The sequence below is a fragment of the Acinonyx jubatus genome, chromosome X (assembly GCF_027475565.1).
Source record: "Acinonyx jubatus isolate Ajub_Pintada_27869175 chromosome X, VMU_Ajub_asm_v1.0, whole genome shotgun sequence".
Taxonomy (NCBI): Eukaryota; Metazoa; Chordata; class Mammalia; order Carnivora; family Felidae; genus Acinonyx; species Acinonyx jubatus.
The window spans coordinates 110246290-110258263 of NC_069389.1; positions in this window are offsets into that span (position 1 = coordinate 110246290).

Here is an 11974-nt window from a genome sequence, read left to right on the forward strand (position 1 = left end):
TGACCCTTGATTTTGGCTCAGGTCATGATCTCACGGTTCTCAAGGTCGAGCCCCGCGTCGGGCTCTGCCCTGACAGCATGGATTCTCTCTCTCCCTCCGCTGCTCGCGCGCCCTCTCTCTCTCGAAATAAATAAATAAAACTTAAAAAATTATTTTTTCAAACAAATTTTAAAAACCCCACCGCAACATTTCTTGGACCCAGGATAGATAAATGAAGTCAAACTTCACCTGGGGATATGCCTTTTCAACAAGTGTCCCAGGTGAATCTGATCTCTATGAAAGTTTTAGAACTATTTTCTAGAGAATGGCGGAAATCGAAATTCTTGGAACGCATTGCCCCCAATTTATCTACTCGTTCACCGGTGGTCTTTTAAGGGTCAGCATCTCAAAATGGCCTGCTCCACTAATCAGCTGCAAAATGACTTTTGTCCATGGCAGATTTATTTCTCCACTGTGGACAGTCGTCTCAATTTCCTCTACTTCCATTCGCCAACGTAGAACTGCCAACCCTCCAGGGACACATAGATGTAGATCTGAGGACAAATTGGCATCTACACGCAGGAGGTAGATTCCTCAGCGTGTGTTTGTTTGATTTAACATTTAACTTCAATGCAAAACCCAAGTCTTTTTGTATTTCTGATCATTTCCCATTCATTATGCCAAAAGTCCTCCTCCACGTTTCTGCAGCTTTCTGTGTCAATGATCATGACATATTAAAAATGGTAACATTAGAAATACTGTGCTGTCTTCAGATTTCTGGCATTTCCTGAATCGGAAAATAATGCTCTTGCTTTTTCTGTAGTGGGAACAATAATCCTTCCACCTACCCTGTGTTGCTTTTCGATAGACATTCCAACAGGTTTATTTGGAACAAAAAGCCAAGTCTAAAGTTAACTTTTAGCATTACGGGTGCTAAAGGATTGCCTTTCCGTGATATTAAAGATGATACCTTTTGAATGCAGCAACTAGAGATAAATTAGTTCATCTGCATTTTGGGAGGGGTAGAGCGTTCTCTGTCGAGTCTTTTCAATACAAGGAGCTCCCAACAAATAATGTTGGGTTCCACCACGATTTCCTTTGAGGTTTTGGGTCATTACTTTTTAAAAATCAATCCACTCATTTATTTTCAAAGTGAACTCTACCCCCGACACGGGGCTCAAACTCACAACCGCGAGATCGAGAGTCACATGCTCTCCCAACTGAGCCAGCCATGAGGTTTTAGGTTATTTTTAAACCCACAATTTATTTCTGTCTGGAATCGGTGCTAGTTGGAGTCTCCGGATTACCTCACAGGAAAATTTTTTGCCAATTCTCTTTCAACTTTAATTCACTAGGTAGCCAGATGATGGAACCATGATAGATAGTGTTTGTTGACCCAGCTACGGATGCCAAAGGCACACCTTGGCTCTCTTTCCCCAGCTCCCCGGACAAAATGGGGGTGGTAATGGGAGAGGCAGGAAAAGAGAAGACCATGCCCTCTTCTGTGTCACTGTCTTTTCCCATCCCCTTTCGGGTTTGGGTCGGGCTGAGGAGAAGTCTAGAATTGGAGTGTGCTTTGAAGTGGGCTTCTGATGTAGGAGCCAGCTTCTTTTCATTGTTGTGTTTTGTTTGTGTGTGTGTGTGTGTGTGTGTTTTTAAGTTTATTTATTAATTGAGAGAAAGGGAGAGGGAGAGAGAGAAGGAACGAGCAGGGGAGGGGCAGAGAGAGAGGGAGACAGAGGATCCGAAGCGGGTTCCGCACTGACCGCAGAGTGCCCTACGCGGGGCTCGAACTCACCGGCTTCGAGATCGTGACCTGAGCTGGTCTGACACTTAACCAACTGAGCCACCCAGGCGCCCCTGATCCAGCATTTAACTGCAGGCGGGGAGCAGAGAAAGGGAACCAATTAGCATGTGGCTTGGAATTTGTAAGGCAGGAATTTTGTTTTCCGAGCCCCCTCCTCCTTTCCCTATTCTGCTTTGAGAAGCTCTCAATCTATCTCAGTTTAAAGCTTTGGTTTCCAAGTCAGACACAAAGTAAACCAGCTGAATCTCCCCCAAATTAGAGAATAAATAATGAAAGAGTGAAGGAAAAGTATTTTAGCAGTAATTATTTTTCACTCCCAGAAAAGAAACACTGCATGTTCGACTTTGTGTGTGTGTGTGTGTGTGTGTGTGTGTGTGTTGACCCATGCGCTTTCAAAACACGCACGTTTCCTCAAGACAGCACGTTAATTCATATCAAGCCTCTTCTATCTTGAGGACAAACTACAATAACGTTGACATAAACAGTGCTTGCAGAAAAGAATTGTACAAACTCAGAGAGCCCTATTTTTGTCTGTGGCTTCTGGCTTTTTTAGCCCTCTTTCTTTCTTTCTCTTAAGTCACCATTTCCTGAGAACATGTTGAGTGCATTATTTACTTAGATGTCAAGTTTGCTAAATCTGGCTCATCTAATAAAAGTAGCTCAAGCCGTCACATTTGTAGTCGTGTGGGGCTTAATTTCCGGCTGATTCTGTAAATCTTCCAATTCCTTTTCCTAATTTCGGGACCGATCTTTGTGTTTTTTCGGCGTCAGATTTCCTCCTAAAGGTGTCAGAACAATATTTAGTGAGGCTTTCTTAGCCTTTGGATTGTGGAGGGGATTAAGGAGGTAGCTGATTGCTAATATCATCGCGTCCTCAGTAAACGGCCATCTTTCTAGTGGTGGTGCCTCCAAGTAGATTTCATTGGCCGTTTGCGAACTTCCCCGGATTTTTAAAGACTCTCCTTATTGTTCCATAAAATGCAATTTCTTTGTCTTTTCAGTTCCCTTTCTGCTGTTTGCAGAATGGGGCTTAAAAGTAAGATAAAAGGCCTGATACTTTCCATCATAAAAAGTTGTAGTGACAGGTCGCACTAATTAAAGTGTAACAATGGGAAGATTAGTCTTTCGGTTAGCTTTGTGCTGAATCTATACAGTATTTTCCAGAGCCCTAATTCAGAACATATTGGAGCCCCAACATCTTTAAAATATAAACATTCACACATGGGTTTTATTACAATCTGCACACTAAATAGAGGCGCAGTAACAGTAAAGCTTTCGGAGTGCCATACATGGGACAACTTCCCCTTTCGGTGCGATCCTTTTGGGGACTAACCGTTCCACTCGTGAAATCAGAAAGACTGGGCACACTGTGGTGCCAGGCGCCGGGGTTCATTCTGTCTGATGAGGTTTACTCTGGATTCTGTGGTATCAGAGAAGGAGAGCATATGTGCGTTTTACCGCGTGTGTTTCCCTCCCTCGATGAAAGAGCACATCTTCAACCCTGTATTAATAAAGTAATATTCCTTTCTTGTGGCTTCAATACCACCACAAGTGCCTAATGCATTATTGGAGCATTCGTAATCCCAAATATTTGAAGCTATTGAAAGGCATTTGATGTGTAAATCATGGGACCCAGTGGGTCTTTGTCATCTGGGGTCATAGGATCACATTTGTCTGAGTAGCATCTAGCCATACGCTTTTCTGGAGATACAGAAATAGAAATGACCAGGGGCGCCTGGGCGGCTCAGTCGGTTAAGCACCTGACTTCGGCTCAGGTCACGCATGACCTCATGGTTTGTGAGTTCGAGCCCCGCATCGGGCTCCGTGCTGACAGCTCGGGGCCTGGAGGCTGCTTCAGATTCTGTGCCTCCCTCTCTCTCTGCCCCAACCCACTCGCATTCTGTCTCTCTCTCTCTCTCAAAAATAAATAAACATTAAAAAAAATGTTTTTAAAAAGAAAGAGAAATAATCAAAAGAGATTTGGAAAAATCCAGCTGGAGGAGGGCTGATAGGAAAGGTCAGAGAATTGAGCAGGAGACAAAATACTCACGTTTGCATCAGGTTTTGAAAAAAATGGTTGAGTGTTTCAATGTTTTTAAAATTAGTGATTATGTCCTCATCAAGAAAAAAAAGTACGTGCAATTCTTTGTTTTTGTTTAAACTTCTAGATGTGGTCCAAATCCCTGACTTGAATACAAGTTAAACATCTCTTTTTTTCTTTCTTCTTTTTTTTGAAGATTTCACTTTTTTTTTTAAAGTAATGCCTACACCCCACCTAGGACTCGAACTCACAACCCCGAGATTGAGGGTCGCATGCTCCACCCACGGAGCCAGCCCGGTGCCCCTCCCTTATTTTCTTTAACACACCATTTTCGGAAGAGGTGCCTGATTCACGCTTTGTCATCTTTAATTTCAACAGCTTTCTCTGAGGCGTTATTTGAGCCGAGGTGTTCGAACCAGGCAGAAAAACATCGGGCAGGTCTGACTGTATTTCAGCGCTGAAGATACAATACTGTGGCTGTGTCCCCAGTCGGGATGGTTGCAATGCTAACTCGTAAACGTTTGTGTTCCTTAGAAACAAATTCAACACCTAACAGAAGAGTCCCATGTAAGGTGACTGTAGTTCAGTCGCAAGGGGAGAGAGGAGACCAGAATCAGAAGAGACGCAAGAAAAGGAACGCCAAGTGAAAAGTATGTTCATTTTGTATCCTATGGACAGCTTGCCTTTTCTTCACCTCTTTGGCTCTAGAGATGGACTTGGGAGGGTTGTGCTGACGGTTCTTCTTAGTGTTTTCGTGATCAGTTCACTCTATTATCTTACACATCTTCCTCCTTCCTTCAAGTTCGAACTGTTGCCTCACCTGGACTATGGTCTCTCCAGCCTTCAGGCTCTCATCACTGGTTTTTTTTGTTGTTTTTGTTGTTTTTGTTTTTTGTTTTTTTACCCCCAACTGTCAGATTGATCTTCCTAACACCTCACACCGTTCCTGTCACTTCTGTGCTCAAGAGCCTTCCATGGTGCCCCACTGCTTATCAGATTAAGTACTGATTTCACAGGCTTGACACACAGGCCCTCCTCCCTTAGGCCGGCGCTGAATTTGCCGTATACCTTTCCACGCATCTCAGGGGCCAGTCAATACACTCCTTGGGAGGGAGTTAGAAATAACAGCTAGGAGAACATTCTCTGGGGAGCCAGATCAGACTTGCTTCTGCGTGACCCAGCTGTGTGGCCTCAGAACATCCGCTCACCCTTCTGAACCTGTTTTCGAAGCCGGAGAGATGTTGGCGCTCTTTAAGCAGCTCATGAGCCACTGGGGGTGGGGGCAGTGGTAACGGATATTTGGGCCTAGATTTAAATGATAAATGAGGGGCATCTGGGTGGCCCCGTTGGTTTAAGCGTCTGACTCTGGATTTCAGCTCAGGTCATGATCTCACGGTTCGTGAGGGCGAGCCCCGCCTCGGGCTCCGTGCCGCCAGCCCAGAGCCTGCGTGGGATTCTCTCCCCCCCCCCCCGCCCCTCCCCTGATCTCTCCCTGTGTCTCAAAACGAAATAGATTTAAAAAAAAAAAAAACAACCACAAATGATAAAATCACTCTCAACAGTTTAGGGCAATAATACAAGCAGAGTTCCAAGTCTTAAGTCCATGGATGAGCCATTGCCAGGCGAACAGGATAGGCCACAGCTCTTGTGATTCGTTGGAAGAAGACACACTGGTGGCCCGGGATGGTCAGGGAAGGCTTCCAGGAAGAAGAGGGATTTGAGCTGGGTAGATTTTAGGTAGGAAGAAAAGCGTGAGGGGGCTGGAAGGGACACCCTCCAAGGGTAGCAGGTCCTGGCTTTGTTTGGGGGAACTCTGCCTCAGTGAGCAACTTTTGTCATAAGAAGCCTTTGTTCAGGAGGAAACTTACTTCAGAGTGAGATGCTAATCAATCTGTTTGGTGATGTAAATTGGGTTTAAACAAACTACTCTCCAATAGAGTTAAAGAATGTCGCTTTTTCTAAAGATGGATTAAGCTCGGATCCCCCCACCCCGAGATGGGTATGGCTTTTTGCCCTGGGATTTCTCTCTTAGTAGATTTGGAATTGAGATTAGTCTGTGGCAAGAGAGGTTTGAGCTTTCCTGGAACTGAGTTGGACCCGTGACAGCGCTGGCTAGCCCAGCTGAACGATGGCCCCCTTGGTATTATTTGAGACTAAACATACCAGCCTTTGGGCAATGGACTGTGGACTCCTGATTATCTTTCGGGGTCATGGTATCGGGACTTGAGGAGTGAGTGGGATTTCCCCAGGAGGAAATTAAGAATCTCAGTGCCAACCACTCTGGGGTGGGGGAGTGGGCCGGCCATCTTAGCGGGTGGGACGGGAGGGGTGGCTCCTTTGGCGGGAGCCAAGGGGAGCTGGATCTGGAAATCCCTGGCATGAGACTTCCTGAAGATTCCTGTCGGTGTGGATTTTGAAGCCAGCACCTGCTAGAAGGATCCTGCCAGGAGGTGGGCTGGGAACGGAGTGTGGACTTTCCGTCATAAGCTGGTCGTCGAAAGCTACTACCTCAGTTGTCTCTCTGCCCCCCACTCCAGGTGTTCTGTAAAGTTCCGTTTAAAGGTCCAGAACTGGGGGTGCCTGGGTGGCTTCGTCGGCTGAGCGTCTGACTCCAGCTCAGGTCGTGATCTCGTGGCTCGTGGGTTCAAGCTCCGCGTCGGGCTCTGTGCTGTCGGCACAGAGCCTGCTTCGGATCCTGTCTCCCTCTCTCTCTTCCCCTCCCCCACTTGCTCACACACACACTCTCTCTCTCTCTCTCAAAAATAAATAAACATTAAAAAAATAAAGTTCCAGAACTGGAGTGAAGGAGTTAGGAGGAGCAGAGTCCTCTCCTTGAGGTAGGAGTAGGGGTGCTCTCTGAAATAGGTTCCTCCAGACTTTCTTAGTGCCAGAGATTCTGATTCGGTACGTCTGGGGCGAGATTCTGGAACTCAAACTCAAGTGATTCAGACACACGGTCAGGCTTGGGATCCACTTCTCTAGGCTGAAAAGATCACCCCCACTCCTTAGCGGGGGGGGGGGGGTTTCTATGAAATGTTAGGTTACCTCTAACTCGATGGAGCGCAGTTGTGAAAGCGGCACAAGATGGAGAGTCTTTTCCTATGTTTGACTCTCAATCGCTTTGATAGTTTACAACAAGAAAACAGAACCACACACAGTAAAGATGAAACAAAATGGAGGGGGGGACATTCTGCCCTGGCCACCCCGCTCACGGGGCCCCCAGAACCAAATGTTTCTCATCCAAAAAGAGTCTATGAAAGTGGGATTCAAGGTCGCGAGTTCGAGCGCCATTTTGGATTTTGAAGCCAGCCTTACTGAAAAAGAAAACCTTAAAAAAAAAAAAAAGAAAAGAAAACCTTAAAAAAATAAAACAAAATAATGGCAAATGTTATGAGAAAACATATTTGTCTAAATTAAATCTCCTATGACAGGGGCGCCTGGGTGGCTCAGTCGTTTGGGCGGCCGACTTCGGCTCGGGTCATGATCTCGCGGTCCGTGAGCTCGAGCCCCGCATCGGGCTCTGTGCTGACGGCTCGGAGCCTGGAGCCTGTTTCGGATTCTGTGTCTCCCTCTCTCTGACCTTCCCCCGTTCATGCTCTGTCTCTCTCTGTCTCAAAAATAAATGAACATTAAAAAAAAAAATCTCCTATGACAGTTGAGCCTTGCACAGCATGAGCTTGAACAGTGTGGGTCCACTTACACGTGGATTGGTTTTGATAAATACAGTACTGTGCATGTATTTTCTCTGTCTTAGGATTTTCCGAATAACATTTTCTTTCTGCTTGCTTACGTTACTGTAAGAATACGGTATACAATACACATAACATACAAACTGTGTGTTGATCGACTCTTCACGTTATCCGTAAGGCTTCCGATCAACAGTAGGTATAAGTTTTTGAGGAGTCGGAAGTCATATGGGGGTTTTCAACTGTGCGGGGTGGCGGGGGGGGGGGTGGGTGTCAGGGCGCCCAACCCCCTTTGTTTAAGGGTCAACTGTACTCTGTAGGGGATGAGGATTCTTTTGGTAGGTAAATAGTCACTCCCTGTTAGGCCTTTGTATAGACAAAGAAGAATTACTTACGGTTTTTTTCCTCGAGTGAGACCTCTGTCACAGAACATGTCCTAGAAATTCCCAAAATGTCGTATGAAAGTAGTGGGTGAAACTTCGACACCCACTGCAGAAAGTTCGGAAACCTTTCTTTCAAAGTTTTTTTAATGTTCACTTACTTGAGAGAGGGACAGAGACAGAGACAGAGTGCGAGTGGAGGAGGGGCAGAGAAAGAGGGAGACACTGAATCCGGAGCAGGCTCCAGTCTTTGAGCTGTCCGCACAGAGCCCGATGCGGGGCTCGAACCCACGAACGGTGAGATCAGGACCTGAGCCGAAGTCGGACGCTCCACCGACTGAGCCCCCCGGGCGCCCCGGGTTTGGAAAATTCTAGTGCTGGATCTGCCACTAACATCCCATGCATTGCAGACCGTCAGCTTTCCTTTGTTACATGTGTCACAGGAAGTTACTAACCCAATTTATATGATGCGAAAGCTTCTTCTTTTTTTTTTTTTTCTTCTAACCAGGACTACTAAAGAAGTAGTTGTTTCTGCTTTTTTATAAGGGTAGGGTATTCGCATATCCTCCCCGGATTTAAAAAGAGAGCCCAGATGGGTTTCCTACCATTTGAGCCTCTGCTGGGAGCCTTTCGCACCACCGGGTTTACTTGACCTTGGGTCTGGGGGACTGATACCCCCAAGTGTGAACCCTTCTCTTTCCCAGGGGCTTTAACTTCAAAGCCTCCGGGAGCCAGTCTGAACGGTCATATGGTTAAGCACCAAGAAACAAACACCCATAAACCGTCTTCTGCCCGTCCCTTCCACTACATACGCTCTCGCCCGCTGCGCGTTTGTCCCTCCATCGCTAAGTGCGCTGCGCTCCTCGTGGGGAAAGTGTTTGGGTGGACTGTCGGACTTCCCCCATCGTCCCCCGATGAGAACTGCACTAGGGAACCCTCTGGCCCACCAGATGGGCACAAAGAAACTCTGTCTGAGGTGTGAGCTGACCTCCTCCTGAAACGTGAGATCAACTCCCACTCGGATTTGAACTCTGAAGGCCCGGAGAGCGGAAGTTTCCGGGCGAGGATCAAAACACGTCGGAGGGGGACCCGTCGATTTGGGCTGGCGACCCCCGGCCGGTAGGATTACTTGGCTCCGCAGCTCAGGACGCTGTAGCCTGAGCCCTGAAAAGCCACCTCACGAGGTCTGCCGACGGGTCCCGGTGGTGACTGGAGAGGGCGTGAGAAGAAATCGGGGCAACCTATCTCCGTGACCGGAAAAGCAAATCAAAGCATGTCCTAGTGAATATCATCCTTCATTCAACGGCTAATGTCTGTGAAAGACTGTTAGGTTCACAGCAGTGTGGCAAGCACAAAGAAATATAATTTGGTGGTATCCAATGCAAGCCGCAGTGGTGCCCAGTGGGGGGCATTGGAGTCTGGCCGGGATCGAGAGCAGGAAATGAAGAAAGCGACGGCGTGTGCCACAGGGTAGCAGGCCTGGACAGCTGACAGGGACTCAATCATGAGCCCGAATGAGATGCTGCCCGGAGGCTCCCGGAAACACTGGACGGGCGCTTTGCGGGAGGGCGGCCTCCCCCCGTAAGCAGATAGGGACAAAAGTCAGGGAGGCATCAATTCTCGCGACGTGATTGTCCCCACGCGCTGGCGACGGCGGAGGCACTGCACGTTACATGATCAGCCAGTCAGTGCGAGGGCCATGGTTTCCACTGTTAAGAGCTTCCCCACGGCGCTCGGGGACGTTCCCCTACGGCAGTGACAGACATTAGGGAAGGTGACCTGTGAGGGGTTGGACGAGTCAGGCATTGCTGGGGCCCAGGAAGAATGGTGGCACAGGAGGATACCGAAGAATCGCTAGTATTCAGCGAGCTGGAAGGGCAGGAAGGGCCTTCCAGACGGGGACCCCCGGGGCCAGGGGTCAGCCCGGCGCCATGTGGGGTCCTGAGAAGTCACCGCATGGGGCCCTGGGAGTTATGTCTGGACGGGGCCGAACCCCGTCGGGAGGCACCAGTGGGAGGGTGCCCGACTGCCCAGCCTCCTCGGGAGTTGGAACACGTACCGATGGGAGGCCAGGAGGGCTTTGGGCCGGCGCCCGGCCCGGGGATCAGGAGAACCCTGTATAGGACAGAGGGAGGGTAGGTGGCCTGGGAAGAGAAACTGCGGGCTGGGAGACCCACTGGAAGGCAACTGCGAGAACTGGGAGCAGGGCGGGGGGGGGGGGGGGTGCTGAAGGCCTGGGCTAGCAGAAAGAAAAAAGGGGAGAGGAAAAAGCAAAAACAGGAAGAGAAAACCAAGAGAGGTGGGAGACAGAATGGATTGGGCTAGCCAGAACTGACAGACTGGGGATGGGCCCTGGGCTGTCTCCCAAGAAAGAGGTCAGTCAGAGACAATGGAGATTGGAGCCCGAGCAATGGGGAGACAGACTGACGGAAAAACAGAGGAGCTCCTTGACATCAGGTTGCATGTAGCTTTTCCTCCAACTTTTTATTCTTTTTGTAACGTTTATTTTTGAGCGCGCGCGAGAGAGGGAGGGAGAGGGAGAGAGAATGAGAATGAGTGGGGGAGAGGCCGAGAGAAAGGGAGACCGAGGACCCCAAGCAGGCTCCGTGCTGTCAGCATGGAGCCCAGCGCGGGGCTCGAACCCACGAACTATGGGATCATGACCTGGGCCAAAGTCAGACGCTTAACCGACTGAGCCACCCAGGCAGCCCTCCTCAATCTTTTTCACAGCTGTGTAGCAGTCCACCGGGTGGCTGTACCATCGTTTCTTTCGCTGCTGCTCCATTGACAACACGTTTATGTTGTTGCCCAGTGTGTATATTCTTCTATCCAACGCCTCAGTTCATATCATGTGCATATACTGGGGCAAGTGGTGAGGACAGATTCTTCGAGGTTACTGGATCAGAGGATATGCATTTGGTATTTTTTGCAAAATTGCCCTCCAGAATGTTTATCTGATTGAATTCTTCCACTAACAGGTTAATCAAGACCTCTTTGTCGACCTGTTCTTCCTACGACTGCAATAAATACCAGTTTGCCCCATTGGAAGGGATTATATCAGGCAACAGAATCCTAATGAATGAAGGGTTTCTTAATTAAAATAACCGGAAAGTCATTACTCGTAAATATATAAACAAGTTGATTATAGAAAGAGGCTGAATACTTCTAATAAGCATGTGTGGATATTAAATTAACCATGGTTCACAAACCATCCATGGATGCATGGTTGATTGGAAATAACCACTTCGCAGTGGTTCCCCGATTCCTCTTTGCCAACTGCCAAATGGTATTCCTGTTTGTTTGATTATTATGCTTGGACATAACCCATGATACTCCCAAACGCATATATGCATCACGTACAAGGGTGGGCCTTATTTTCTTAGTGGACAGTTAAGAAATTGAAATACTTGCTGGAAGATTAAGGAACTAGGTTTTGTATCCTTTTTGATTCAACAGACACTTGTTCGGCATGCACAATAGACTGGGAAGTTTCCTTATTAATTGCTTTAGGGACCGCACGGATGAGTTCTTGCCCTCAAAGTGCGCGCAGGGAAGAGACAGGAACACAGGATGAATAAACAAGGCAATATAAAAACAGCTATAAAACCAAGACAGAATGAGAAGAGTGCTTAAGGAGAGGCACAACGAGGGGCGCCTGGGGGGCTCAGCCGGTTAAGCCTCTGACTTTCGGCTCAGGTTGCGATCTCACGGGCCCGTGGGTTTGAGCCCCGAGTCGGGCTCTGTGCTGCCAGCTCGGAGCCTGGAGCCTGCTTCGGATTCTGCGTCTCTGTCTCTCTCTGCCCCTCCCCTGCTCACGCTCTCTCTCTCTCTCTCTCTGTCAAAATAAATAAAAATAAACTTCAGAACATGTGTGGCAGAAGGGGCACCCGGGTGGCTTAGCCACTTGAGCCTGACTTGTGCCCAGGTGAGGATCTCGCGGCCTGTGAGTTCAAGCCCCGAGTTGGGCTCTCTGCTGTCAGCACGGAGCCTGCTTCGGATCCTCTGTCCCCCACTCTCTCTCTGCCCCTCCTCTGCTTGTGCTCTCTTTCTCTCTCTCCCTCTCAAAACTAGATAAAACCAT